At 43.4% G+C, this 15,466-nt stretch overlaps 1 protein-coding gene across 7 annotated transcripts in view; it reads left to right on the top strand.

Moving 5' to 3' along the window:
- astn2 (astrotactin 2) overlaps positions 1-15,466 on the top strand; it is a 1,590,397-nt gene that overhangs the window by 809,276 nt on the left and 765,655 nt on the right. The gene's annotated exons all lie outside the window — the stretch shown is intronic.

Below are 15,466 nucleotides of genomic sequence, written 5' to 3'. Positions count from 1 at the left end.
GAGAATCCCTACAGTGTGGAAGCAGGCCATTCAGCCCATCGAGTCCACACTGACTCTCTGAAGAGTCCCAGACCTGCCCCTCTACCCTATCCCTGTAAACCTGTATTTCCCCTGGCTAACCCATGGAGCCTACACATCCATGGACATTATGGGCAATTTAACATGGCTAGTCCACCCTAACCTGCACATCTTTGGACTGTGGGAGGAAACCGGAGCACTCGGAGGAAACCCACGCAGACACGGGGAGAATGTGCAAACTCCACGCAGACAGTCATCCAAGGGTGCAATCAAACCTGGGTCCCTGGCGCTGGAAGGCAGCAGAGCTAACCACTGAGCCAGCACGCCATCCCTAATAAAAACAAAAGCATAATGTTTGCACTTGGATGGTTTTATTTCAATGTAACAAAATGGAAGCAGTAGTTTATGCAGCTTTTCATACACAACTATCGCCCCTTTCCCCAAAGGTATTGGAATACAGTTCTGTGGTGGCTACCATTGATTCTGAATTCAGGGTATGGGGTAATTTATCTGGAATACGCATTATATACATCATCCATTTGCCCAGCTTGAAAGGTGGAACAGCCTTTGGGAGATGGGGATGGTGGTACTAAATCACCTGTGTCTGTTCATTTGTTTCATGAACCAGTAACTTATTACTCTGGGATAAAAACAGAAAATGCCTGAGAAACTCAACGGATCTGGCAATATCTGTGGAGACAGAACCAAGGTTAATGTTTGTTAACACCCTCACTGCCAAAGAAAAATCAATGCCAATGCAAAGCTTTAACTCCAGTTTGCAATTCCTGTTTTATTTCTGTCTAGCCTCAGGTATTTTGGGTCTTGCCTAAGTCCTCCTATTCAGAATTACATTACTGAATGTAAATTTCTGTTGATCAAAGATAAGGTTTGTTGCATTGGAATTGTCCTTGTGATTTAGTTCTCTAAGAGGTAAGATAAATGTCCTTTATGTTGTTAGTTAAATGTTAGTAGTGCACTTTCAAGCTAGATTTAGTACGAAGAGCATTGTTCATCAGGGTGATGGGATTTATATGAGGAAATATGATGAACTGAGCATATGTTGCTAATGATTAAGTCAATTAATTTATGAATCAGTTTGTCAGATATTAGTGTTTCTGTACAGGAGGCAGGGACAGTGGGAACTCATCCCATACTGCTGTTGATATTTTCTGATAACTTCCTTTGCCTTTGGTCCAAACCTGTTAGATGTGTGTATGCATCACAATACCTGATGACATGAGTCCTTGTGCATTAACTTTGGATGAATTCAAATCAAACAAATGAGATCTATGATTGGACTGAGAAAAAAATCAGCCCTGTAACATAGTAGTCTCGATTAAGCACTCAGTCATTTAAAAGCCAAATTTCCTGTATGAATTAAAGTGATCCCATTGTAACTCTGGATGTAATTACTGGAAAGATTATAGTGGTCCTTTTGATGGCTGGAACATTGATGTGACCATGTCTCTGTGTGCTCTCCTTGAACAAATAGAACATAGCACATAGAACAATACAGCACACAACAGGCCCTTCGGCCCACGATGTTGTGCCGAACATTTGTCCTAGCTTAAGCACCCATCCATGTACCTATCCAATTGCCACTTAAAGGTCGCCAATGATTCTGACTCTGCCACTCTCACAGGCAGCGCATTCCATGCCCCCACCACTCTCTGGGTAAAGAATCTACCCCTGACATCCCCCCTATACCTTCCACCCTTCACCTTAAATTTATGTCCCCTTGTAACACTCTGTTGTACCCGGGGAAAAAGTCTCTGACTGTCTACTCTATCTATTCCCTTGATCATCTTATAAACCTCTATCAAGTCACCCCTCATCCTTTGCCGTTCCAATAAGAAAAGGCCTAGCACTCTCAACCTATCCTTGTACAACCTATTCTCCATTCCAGACAACATCCTGGTAAATCTCCTCTGCACCCTCTCCAAAGCTTCCACATCTTTCCTAAAATGAGGCGACCAGAACTGCACACAGTACTCCAAATATGGCCTTACCAAGGTCCTGTACAGCTGCAACATCACCTCACGACTCTTGAATTCAATCCCTCTGCTAATGAACGCTAATACACCATAGGCCGCCTTACAAGCTCTATCCACCTGAGTGGCAACTTTCAAAGATCTATGAACATAGACCCCAAGATCCCTCTGCTCCTCCACCTTACTAAGAACCCTACCGTTAACCCTGTATTCCGCAATCTTATTTGTCCTTCCAAAATGGACAATCTCACACTTGGTAGGGTTGAACTCCATCTGCCACTCCTCAGCCAAGCTCTCCATCATATCTAAGTGCCTTTGCAGCCGACAACAGCCCTCCTCACTATCCACAACTCCACCAATCTTTGTATCATCTGCAAATTTACTGACCCACCCTTCGACTCCCTCTTCCAAGTCATTAATAAAAATTACAAACAGCAGAGGACCCAGAACTGATCCCTGCGGAACTCCACTTGTAACTGGGCTCCAGGCTGAATATTTACCATCTACCACCACTCTCTGACTTCGACCGGTTAGCCAGTTTTCTATCCAACTGGCCAAACCTCCCACTATCCCATGCCTTCTGACTTTCCGCATAAGCCTACCATTGGGAACCATATCAAATGCCTTACTAAAATCCGGGTACACTACATCCACTGCTCTACCTTCATCCACATGCTTAGTCACCTCCTCAAAGAATTCAATAAGACTTGTAAGGCAAGACCTACCCCTCACAAATCCGTGCTGGCTGTCCCTAATCAAGCAGTGTCTTTCCAGATACTCATAAATCCTGTCCCTCAGTACCCTTTCCATTACTTTGCCTACCACCGAAGTAAGACTAACTGGCCTGTAATTCCCAGGGTTATCCCTATTCCCTTTTTTGAACAGGGGCACAACATTCGCCACTCTCCAGTCCCCTGGCACCACCCCCATTGACAGTGAAGACGAAAAGATCATTGCCAACGGTTCTGCAATTTCCTCTCTTGCTTCCCACATAATCCTTGGATATATCCCGTCAGGCCCGGGGGACTTGTCTATCCTCAAGTTTTTCAAAATGCCCAACACATCTTCCTTCCTAACAAGTATCTCCTCTAGCTTACCAGTCTATTTCATACACTCCTCTTCAACAATACAGTCCCTCTCATTTGTAAATACTGAAGAAACGTACTCATTCAAAACCTCTCCTATCTCTTCCGACTCAATACACAGTCTCCCACTACGGTCCTTGATCGCACCTACCCTCGTTCTCGTCATTCTCATGTTTCTCACATACGCATAAAAGGCCTTGGGGTTGTCCTTGATCCTACCCGCCAAAGATTTTTCATGCCCTCTCTTAGCTCTCCTAATCCCTTTCTTCAGCTCCCTCCTGGCTATCCTGTATCCCTCCAATGCTCTGTCTGAACCTTGTTTCCTCAACCTTATGGAAGCCTCCTTCTTCCTCCTTACAAGACATTCAACCTCCCTCGTCAATCAAGGTTCCCTCACACGACCATCTCTTTCCTGCCTGACAGGTACATACATATCAAGGACACATCGTATCTGTTCCTTGAAAAAGTTCCACATTTCAACGACATCCTTCCCTGACAGTCTATGCTCCTCAGATCCTGTCTTGCAGCATCATGTTTACGCTTCCCCCAATTGTAAAACCTGCCCTGTTGCACGCACCCATCTCTCTATAACCAAGGTGAAAGTTACAGAATTGTGGTCACCATCGCCAAAATGCTCACCCACTAACAATCCCATCACTTGTCCCGATTTGTTACCAAGTACCAAATCCAATATGGCCTCCCCTCTGGTCGGACAATCTACATACTGAGTTAGAAAAGCTTCCGAAATAAAGAATTAAGATTTCCTGATCAAAGTAGGGACTTCCTCCTTGGATGAATCTGCGCTTACTGTGATAATAGTTGAGTTCCAGACAAGGATCGCTTCTTAGATCTGTCAGAAATTTAGAATTCAATCTTTAATAGCTCTTCAGTCCTTCATTGGTTGCAACCTTTCAAATTTTAGGCTTGGTTAAATGTCATTCATGCTGTCAGTTTCTATAGAGCTTTTGTATTATTTTGAATTCTCAATGAGACTACTGTTGCAAGGCAAGGAATTCTTAAATTATTTGATTACAGCAGCGAAACACCTATTCCAGATATGAGAGCTTGCATTCATATAGTAACTTTAACGTGTCCCACAGAGCTTAACTTATAGTTAGGTTCCACTGCTCTCACCTTCTCCTAATGCTTTTGACTTCTTAGAGTCACAGAGATGTACAGCATGGAAACAGACCCTTTGGTCCAACTTGTCCTTGCCATCCAAATATCCTAATTTAATCCAGTCCCATTTGCCAGTGTTTGGCCCATTTCCTTCTAAACGCTTCCTTAACGTATATCCATCCAGATGTCTTTCGAATCATGTAAATGTACCAGCCTCTACCACTTCCTGTGGTAGCTTATTCCATTCACGCACCACCCTATGCGTGAAAAAGTTGCCCCTTAGGTCCCTTTTAAATCTTTCCCCTCTTAACCTAAACTGATGCCCTCTAGTTTTGGACCCCGCCACCCCAGGGTAAAGACCTTGTCTCTTTATCCTATCTAGTCCCTTCATGATCTTGTAAACCTCCAAAAGGTCACCCCCTCAGCCTCCGATGCTCCAGGGAAAATAGTCCAACCTATTCAGTCTCTCCCTATAGCTCAAACCCTCCAACCCTTGCAATATCCTTGTGAATCTCTTCTGAACCCTTTCACGTTTCACAACATCCTTCCGATAGCAGGGAGACCAGAATTGTGTGCAGTATTCCAAAAATGGCCTAAACAATGTCCTGTACAGCTGCAACATAATGTCCTAACTCCTATACTCAATGGTCCAACCCAGAAAAATAAGCAAACCAAATGCTTTCTTCACTAACATGTCTACCTGGGCCTCCACTTTCAAGGAACTATGAACCTGCACTCCAAGGTCTCTTTAGAGTCATAGAGATGTACAGCGTGGAAACAGACCCTTCTGTCCAACCCGTTCATGCTGTCCAGATATCCCAACCCAATCTAGTCCCACCTGCCAGCACCCGGCCCATATCCCTCAAACCCTTCCTATTCATATACCCATCCAAATGCCTCTCAAATGTTGCAATTGTGCCAGCCTCCACCACTTCCTCTGGCAGCTCATTCCATACATGTACCACCCTCTGTGTGAAAAAGTTGCCCCGTAGATCTGTTTTATATCTTTCCCCTGTCACCCTAAACCTATGCCGTCTAGTTCTGGACTCCCCGACCCCAGGGAAAAGACTTTGCCTATTTACCTTATCCATACCCCTCATAATTTTGTAACCCTTTATAAAGTCACCCCTCAGCCTCTGACGCTCCAGGAAAATAGCCCCAGCCTGTTCAGCCTCCCCCTACAGCTCAAATCCTCCAACCTGGCAACATCCTTGTTCATCTTTGTTCAGCAACACTCCCCAGGACTTTACCATTAAATGATTAGATTCCCTATAGTATGGAAACAGCCTTTTGGCCCAGCAAGTTCACATCCACCCCTCGAAGAGTAATTCACCCAGACCCATTCCCCTACCTCATACTACGGGCAATTTAGCATGACCAATTCACCTGACCTACACATCTTTAGATTGTGGGAGGAAACCGGAGCAGCCGGAGGAAACCCACGCGGACACAGGGAGAATATGCAAACTCCATACAGACATTCACCTGAGGCGGGAATCAAACCCGGGTCCCTAGTGTTGTGAGGCGGCAGTGCTAACCACTGAGCCACCGTACCGACCCTAACCTATGAGTCCTGCCCTGATTTGCCTTTCCAAAATGCAGCACCTCACATTTATCAAAACTAAACTCCATCTGCTACTTCTTGGCCCATTGCCCCATCTGATCAAGATCCTGTTGTTCACTGAGGTACCCTTCTTTGCTGTCCACTGCACCTCCAATTTTGGAGCCACCTGCAAACTTACTAACCATACCTCCGATGTTAACATCTAAATCATTTATGTAAATGACAAAAAACAGTGGAACCCAGCACTGATACTTGTGGCACACCACAGGTCAAAGGCCTCCAGTCTTAAATGTAACCCTCCACCACCACTCTCTGCCGTCTACCTTCGGGCCAATTCTGTATCCAAATAACTAGTTCTCCCTGCATTACATCTAACCTTGCTAACCAGTCTAACATGAGGAATGTTGAACGCCTTACTGAAAGCCATATAGATCAAGTCTACTACTCTGTCCTCATCAATCCTCTTCATTACTTTTTCAATAAACTGGATCAAGTTAGTGAGATACAATTTCCCATGCACAAAGCCATGTTGACTATCCCTAATCAATCCTTGCCTTTCCAAATACATGTAAACCCTGTCTCTCAGGATTCCCTCCAACAACTTGCCCACCATTGATGTCAGGCTCACCAGTCGGTAGTTTTCAGGCTTTTCCTTACCACCCTTCTTAAATAGTGGCACCACGTTAGTCAACCTCCAGGCAAGCATCAAAGGCTGAAGGGTGACCTTATTGAGGTTTATAAAATCATGAGGTGTATGGATAGGGTAAATAGACAAGTCTTTTCCCTGGGGTGGGGGAGTCCACAACTAGAGGTAATTGGTTCAGGGTGAGAGGGGAAAGATGTAAAAGGGACCTAAGGGCAACTTTTTCATGCAGAGGATGGTGCATGTATAGAATGAGCTGTCAGAGGAAATGGTAGGGGCTGGTACAATTCTAATATTTAAAAGATATTTGGATGGGTATATAAATAGGAAGGGTTTAAAGGGATATGGGCCAAATGCTGGCAAATGGGACTAGACTAATTTAGGATTTCTGATCGGCTTGGACGAGTTGGACCAAAGGGTCTGTTTCATTGCTGTACGTCTCTATGACTCTGTGACTCACCTGTGTCTATCGATGATGCAAACATTTCAGCAAGGAGCCCAGTAATCACTTTCCTATCTTCCCACAGAGTTCTAGGGTGCACCTGATTAGGTTTCAGGGACTTTTCCACGTTTATGTATTCTAAAACATCTAGCATCTCCTCCTCTGCAATATGGATATTTTTCAATATGTTCCACAGAGCTTAAGTTACAGTTAGGTTCCTCTGCTCTCACCTTCCACTAAAGTTTTTGACTTCTTAGAGTCACAGAGATGTACAGCAAGGAAACAGGCCCTTTGGTCCAACTTCTCCATGCCATCCAGATATCCTAAATTAATCCAGTCCCATTTGCCAGCATTTGGCCCATATCCCTTTTAAACCCTTGCTATTCATGTACCCACCCAGATGTCTTTCAAATCATGTAAATGTACCAGCCTCTACCACTTCCTTTGGTAGCTTATTCCATTCATGCACCACCCTATGGGTGAAAAAGTTGCCCCTTAGGTCCCTTTTAAATCTTTCCGCTCTCACCCTCTAGTTTTGGACACCCCCACCCCAGGGAAAAGACCTTGTCTCTTTATCCTATCCATGCCCTTCATGATTTTGTAAATTTCTATAAGGTCACCCCTCAGCCTCCAGTTTATTTCCCCACATTCTCTGTCATCCAAATCCTTCTCCACAGTAAACACTGATGCAAAATACTCGTCTACTATCTCCCCCATTTTCTGCAGTTCCACACACAGGCTACCTTGCTGATCTTTAAAGGCCCTAATCTCTCCCTCGTTACCCATTTGTCCTTAATGTTTTTGTAGAATGCCTTTCGATTCTCTTTAAAACTATTTTCCAAAACTATCTCATATCACCTTTTTTCTCTCCTGATTTCCCTCTTAAAGTAAACTCCTACTGTCTTCATACACTTCTAGGGTATCACTCGATTTCTACTGTCTATACCTGACATGTGCTTCCTACTTTTTCTTAACCAAAACCTCATTTTCTCTCATCTACAACATTCCTTGCACCTACCAGCCTTGCCCTTCACCCTAACAGGAACAGGAACTCTTGTTATCTCATTTTTGAAGGTTTCTTATTTTCCAGCTTTCCTGCGAACATTGACTCCCAATCAGCTTTTGAAAGTTTTTGCCTAATGCCATCAAAATTGGCCTTCCTTCAGTTTGGAACTTTAACTTGTAGATCCTGTCTATCCTTTCATTTGCTATATTAAAATGTTCACTGGCCCCAAAGTGCTCCCCCACTGACACCTCAGTCACCTACCCTGCCTTATTTCCCAAGAGTAGGTCAAGTTTTGCACCATTTGTAGTAGGTACATCCACATACTGAATCAGAAAATTTTCTTGTACACGTTTAAAAAATTCCTCTCCATCCAACCCCTCAACACTATGGCAGTTCCAGTCTATATTCAGAAAATTAAAATCCCCTACCATAACCACCCTATTATTCTGACAGACAACTGAGATCTCCTTAAAAATTTGTTTCTCAATTTCCCACTGCGTGTTGGGGGGCCTTTCTTATTTCTTAGTTCCACCCAAATAGCTTCCCTTGATGTATTCCCAGGAGTATCCTCTCTCAGTACAGTATCCTTTATCAAAACACCCCTTCCCCTCCTCTCTTGTCCCCTTCCTATTCTTCCTATAGCATCTATACCTTGGAGCATTAAGCTGGCAGTCTTATCTATCCCTGAACCATGTTTCTGTAATTGCTATGATATCCCAGTCCCATGTTCCCAACCGTGCCCTGAGTTCATCTGCCTTACCTGTTAGGTCTCTTGCATTGAAATAAATGCAGTTTAATTTATCAGTTTTGTCTCATTGTCTGTTTTGTTCCTGCCTGCCCCGAACATTTCACACTGATCTCTTTTCTCATTATCTCCCTGGGTCACTCCTGCCTTATGAGTTTAAATCCTCCCAAGCAGCAAACCTCCCTTTCAATACATTAGTTCCCTTCCAATTCAGGTGGAATCTGTCCTGCATATACAGGGGAAAGGTGCTGGATATGATGCAATCATCAACGAACATGTCCAATTCTGACCTGACAATTGGGTGGGGGGTCATTGATGAAGAGACAAATTGGTTGGGCCCAGGATACTACCCTTAGGAACTCCTGAAACTAAACAAATGACCTTGAACAACCACAGCCAACTCCCTATTTGCGAGATTTGACTCCGACTAGTGGAGAGATTGCCCCTGATACTCATTGATTCTAATTTTGCCACATTCAGTTGAGTGCAGCCTTGATGTCAAGAGTTGTCATTCTCACACCACTCTGGAATTCAGCACCTTTGTCCACATTTGAATCAAGGCTGCGATGATGTCACAAGCTGAGTGGCTCTGGCAAAACCCAAACTGGGCGTCACTGAGCAGGTTATTGCTCAGCAGGTACTGCTTGATAGCACTGTTGGTGATGTTATGAAGATATGGGTGTGCTGTACCTTTAAGAGAGTTAAAAGCCAGCGGAACTACCTGACACAGCACCAAATGTTCTGAATAAGGTAATAGTGTACCACTTGGTCAAAAGCTTGACTAGCTGGTTGCTGGGAAACGACAAAACAGATTTTAATTTCGCCAATCAGTTTAAATTATACCCCAATAATACCAAATTCCAGTCAAGTTTGAATTTAGTATATTGATAATCTTAAAAGCCAATGACACAATCTGATGCTTTTGGGGTATAAGGCCGGTGAAAATTGAACAGTTGGGAGGAGATCTGCCAAGCCAACAACATCTGCAGACTGCCCGGAGAATAGCTCCCTTAAAGGTATCTTTATCAATCCATGACCTGTGAAGCCCAATTTGAATCTGTTTTGTCATTTCTAAGCAACCAGCTAATCAAGCTTTTGACCAATTGTTACATTGTTACCTTATACAGCATCAAGTGTTCTGAATCAGGTAGTTCTGTTAGCTCTTAACTCTCTTAAAGGTAGAGTACACCCATATCTTCATAATGATGGCACCTTTTATCTCTTTAGGGATGATCGAGGGTAGAGTGATGAGATGATAATTGGCTGAGTTGGATTCATCCTGTTTATTGTGTAGTGGACACACCTGGGCAATTTTCCATATTTTCAGGTAAATGCCAGTGTTGTAGCTGTACTGGAACAGCTTGGCTTGGGAAGTGACAAGTTTTGGAGCATAAGTGTTCAGTACTATTGCTGAAATGTTGTCAGGATCCGTAGCCTTTGTTGTATCCAATGGCCCCAACTGTTTATTGATGTCATACAGAGTGAATTGAATCGGCTGAAGACCACTGGACATTTCTGACTGAAGATTGCTGAGAATGCTTCAGTCTTCTCTTTTGCACTGATGTGTTTGATTCTTCCATCACTGATGATGGGTATATGTTTGGAGCCTCCTCCCCCATTGAGTTATTTATTTGTCCACTACCATTCCCGACTGGATGTGGCAGAACTGCCGAGCTCAGATTTAATCTGTTAGTTGTAGAATTGCTTACCTCTCACTTGATGTTTATGATGTTTGTTATGCAAGTAGTCCTGTTGATAGCTTCACCAGGTTGATGTTTCACTTTTATGTATGCTTTGTGCTGCTCCTGGCATGCCATCCTGCATTCTTCATTGAACCAGGGTTGGTCCACTAGCTTGATAGTAATGGTTGAGTAGGGGATATGTCAGGCCATAAGGTTACAGATTGTGCTGGGGTACAACTCTGCTGCTGCCCACAGCGCCACATGGATGCCCGGCCTTGGAGTGGGAGGGTAAAGATCCAATGGTTGTGGCCTATGTAGGTACCAATGACACAGATAAAAGTAGGGCAGAGGTTCTGCAAAGGGAACAACTAGGAGCTAAATTAAAAATCAGAACCAAAAGGTAATAATCTCTGGATTGCTACTTGAGCTTGGTGTGAGAGGAATGTGTTTGATTTCATGGGAGATTGGCACGAATACTTGGGAATAATGGGCCTCTTCTAATAGGATGGTTTTCATCTGAGCTGTGCTGGGACCAGAGTCTTCGCAAATCACACAACTGGGGTTCCAGACAGGGCTTTAAACTAATTGGGGAGGGGTGAGGGGACGGGTGGTGTGTGGAGGGGGAAGGTTTCAGTCATAGGGGAAACTAGAAAACCCAAGTTGAAAGAGGACGGAAGAATGTAGCACTCAGGAGAAGATATTTAAATCTCCAGTACAGACACAAATAGGACAGAGTGCATGGAAAGGGTTAGCAACGAAACGTCAAGCACACTGGACAAACGACTGACAATGAGAAGACGGACGGTTAATACAGGACTGAGGGTGTTATATCTGAATGCACACAGTATAAGGAAGAAGGTAAATGAGTTTGTTGTGCAGATCAAAATTGGCAGTTATGACGTGGTGGGTATCATGGAGACGTGGCTCCAAGAGATTCAGAATTGGGAGCTAAATATTCAAGGATATACATCTTATCGAAAAGACAGACAGGTGGGCAGAGGGGGTGGGATTGCCTTATTAGTAAGAAATGAAATTAAGTTAATAGCAAGAAACGAAATAGGGTCAGATGGTATAGAACAGAGGTGGGAACCTTTTCATGTTGGAAGGCCGCATTATGTTAGTTGTAATCTAATAAGGCCACATCCAAGAAGCTTCAATAGTATATTCTTTAAAAATCACATTATTTTAAAAAAATCTAATTACTATGTACTAACTAACTAAATAAAATGAAAAAAATGTTAATTCTAAAGTTAACTAACCTTTTAATGACTTTGTGACTACTTATTGTAGGAAAGCATTTGAATATGTGGTTGCAGCATGGAGGTCTGCAGTTTTAACTGATCCTCTCGATGGGTATCCGTCAATTGTGACCTTAAGGGCGTCTTGATTTTGGTTAAGTAGGAGAATGAAGATTTGCAGCAATAAGTGGGGATTATTTCGTTGAATTTTCTTTTACTCTCAGGCATTTTAAATGCATTCATTTTAAGATTAAAATAAAAATAATAAAGGACAAAAAAAACATATTAATAAAAAATAAAAGATTTGTTCTGCAAAACTTGGATTCGTTCAAAAGGCCACACACAATGCCCTAGAAGGCCACATGTGGCCTTAAGGCTGCAGGTTCCCCACCCCTGGTGTAGAATCACTGTGGGTAGAATTGATGTACCATAAAGTAAGAAATTATAGTTGGAGTTATGTACAGGCCTCCAAACAATAGTCAAGAGCTGGGGCACAAGGTACACTAGGAGATAGAAAAGATGTGTAGTAAAGGCAAAGTTACAGTGATCATGGGGGATTTCAATATGCAGGTGGACTGCGTACAAGAAAAGGAATTTGCAGAATGGCTTTTTGAAGCAGCTTGTGGTGAAGCCCACTAGGGAACAGGCAATATTGAATTTAGTATTGTGCAATGAGGCAAACTTGATGAGGGAGCTTAAGGTGAAGGAACCCTTAGGAAGCAGTGATCATAATATAATCAAATTTACTCTGCAGTTTGAGAAGGAGAAGATAGAATCAGAGATAATGGTATTACAACTGAATAAAGACAACTACAGATGCATGAGGGAGGAGCTGGGTAGAATTGACAGGAGAGGAGCCTAGCAGGAAAGACAGTAGAACAGCAATGGCAGGGGTTTCTGGGAGTAATTCAGGAGACACAGCAGGGATTTATCCTGAGGAAAAAGAAGCATGGTACAGGGAGGATGAGGCAACTATGGCTGACCAGGGAAGTCAGGGATAGCATAAAAGCAAAAGAGAAAGCATATAATGTTGCGAAGGGCTGTGGGGTACCAGAGGATTGAGAAGCTTACAAAGATCATCAGAGGGCAACAAAAATGTGTTTATGTGTTTATTGATAGAGTTCTGGTTGGAATGCCATGGATTGGATTGGTGTCTGGGATTATGACGTTATTGTAATCACAGAGACTTGGTTGAAGGTAGGGCATGATTGATAACTAAATGTTCCAGGATATAGATGCTTCAGACAGGACAAGGAGGGAAGTAAAAGTGGGGGAAGAGTTGCATTGCTGTCAGGGATTATATCACGGCTGTGCTAAAGGAGGACACTATGGAGGGCTTGAGTAGTGAGGCATTATGGGTGGAGCTGAGAAATAAGGGCACAGTTACATTGTTGGGGATGTATTACGGGCCTCCCAATAGTGAGAGTTAGGTAGAAGAATAAATAGGGAAACAGATTATGGAAAGATGTAGAGGCAACAGTGGTGATGGGAGATTTTAATTTTCCCAACGTTACCTAGGATACACTTAATGTCAGAGGTCTGGATGGGACAGAATTTGTAAGAAATGTCCAGGAGAGTTTTCTAGAGCAGTATGTCAATAGTCCAAAGAGGGAAGGGGCCATATTGGACCTGGTGTTGGGGAATAAGCAAATAAGAAGTTGTGGTGGGGGATTTCTTTGGGAACAGTGACCACAATTCTGTAAATTTTAGAATACTCTAACACAAAGATGAGAGTGGTCCTAAGGGAAGAATACTAAACTAGGCCAAGGCCAATTTTATCAAAATTATGGAGGAGCTGGGAAATGTGGATTGGACACAGCTATTTGAAGGGAATTCCACATTTGATATGTGGGATGCTTTCATGCAGGATAGGCATGTCCTGCTGAAAGAAAAGGAAAGGAAAGGCAAGATTCATGAACTGTGGATGACAGGAGAAATCGTACAACTGGACAAGAGGAAAAGGGAAGTGTACATAAGGGCCAGGCAGCTAAGAAAAGAACAGACCCTGGAGGAATATCGGGAGAGTAGGACCAGTCTTAAACGAGGAATCAAGCGGGCTAAATTGGGTCATGAAATAGCGAGCAGAATTAAGGAGAATCCCAAAACATTTTATTCTTATTTAAGAAGCAAGCGGGTAACTAGAGAAAGGATTGGTCCACTAAAGGATAAGGAAGGAAGTCTGTATGTCAAACTTGAGAGAATGGGTGAGATTCTGAATAATTACTTTGCATCAGTGTTCACGAAGGAGAGGGACATAATGAGTGTTGAGATTAGAGATAGAAGTTTGATTACTCTGGATCACATTGACATCAGTGGGAAGATGTGTTGTGCAGGCCAGAGGTTATTAAGTTGGACAAATACTCAGGACCGGATTGCTGAGGGAGGCGAGAGAGGAAATAGCTGGGGCCCTGACAGATATCTTTGTAGCATCCTTAAACACATGTGAAGTGCCGGAGGACTGGAGGTTTGCTATTGTTAGCCCCCTGTACAAAAAGGTAGTAGGGATATTCCAGGTAACTACAGACCAGTGAGCCTGATGTCAGTGGTGAGAAAGTTGCTGGAGAAGGGACTGGGGGATAAAATGTATTTATATTTGGAAAATAATGGGCTTATCAGTGAAAGGTAACATAGTTTTGTGGGGGGGGAGATTGTGCCTTACCAACTTAATAGAGTTCTTTGAGGAAGTGACCAAGTTGATAGATGAAGGAAGGGCTGCAGATGTCATATACATGGACTTTAGTCAGGTATTTGATAAGGTTCCCCATGGTAAACAAATGGAGAAAGTGAAGTCACATGGTGTGCAGGGTGTTCTAGCTAGGTTGACAAAGGATTGGTTGAGCAACAGGAGACAGAGTGTAGTAGTTGAAGGGAGTTTCTTGAAATGGAGAAAGGTGACCAGTAGTGTTCCACAGGGGTCAGTGTTGAGGCCAATGTTGTTTGTGATATACATAAATGATCTGGAAGAGGGCACTGTTGGTATGATCAGCAAGTTTGCAGATGACACGAAGATTGGTGGAGTAGCAGAAAGCATAGGGAACTATCAAAGAATACAGGAGAATAGAGATAGACTGCAGAGTTGGGCAGAAGAGTGGCAGATGTCATTCAATCCAGGCAAATGTGAAGTGGTGCATTTTGGGAAGTCTAATTCTAGAGCGAATTATACAGTAAACGGAAGTGCCTTGGGAAAAGTTGATGAGCAGAGAGATCTGGGAGTTCAAGTCCATTGTACCCTGAAGGCTGCTGCACAGGTGAATAGAGTAGTCAAGAAGACATATGACAATAGACAATAGACAATAGGTGCAGGAGTAGGCCATTCAGCCCTTTGAGCCTGCACTGCCATTCAACATGATCATGGCTGATCATTCCTAATCAGTATCCTGTTCCTGCCTTATCTCCATAACCCTTGATTCCACTATCTTGGAGTGCTCTATCCAACTCTTTCTTAAATGAATCCAGAGACTGCGCCTCCACTGCCCATGGGACAGAGCATTCCACACAGCCACCACTCTCTGGGTGAAGAAGTTTCTCCTAATCTCTGTCCTAAATGGTCTACCCCGTATTTTTAAGTTGTGTCCTCTGGTTCGGCACTCACCCATCAGCGGAAACATGTTTCCTGCTGCCAGAGTGTCCGATCCTTTCATAATCTTATATATCTCAATCAGATCTCCTCTCAGTCTTCTAAACTCAAGGGTATACAAGCCCAGTCGCTTCAGTCTTTCAGTGTAAGGTAATCCTGCCATTCCATGAATTGACCTCGTGAACCTACGCTGCAATCCCTCAATAGCCAGAATGTCTTTCCTTAAATTTGGAGACCAGAACTGCACGCAGTACTCCAGGTGTGGTCTCACCAGGGCCCTGTACAGCTGCAGAAGCACCTCTTTGCTTCTATACTCAATTCCTCTTGTTATGAAGGCCAGCATGCTATTAGCAGTC

The sequence above is a fragment of the Chiloscyllium plagiosum genome, unplaced genomic scaffold (assembly GCF_037043375.1).
Source record: "Chiloscyllium plagiosum isolate Xiang-an unplaced genomic scaffold, Cpla_swu_hap1 HiC_scaffold_21, whole genome shotgun sequence".
In the NCBI taxonomy this organism is placed as follows: domain Eukaryota; kingdom Metazoa; phylum Chordata; class Chondrichthyes; order Orectolobiformes; family Hemiscylliidae; genus Chiloscyllium; species Chiloscyllium plagiosum.
Note: the sequence above shows the minus strand (reverse complement) of the source record. Positions and strands in the feature narration are given on the sequence as shown.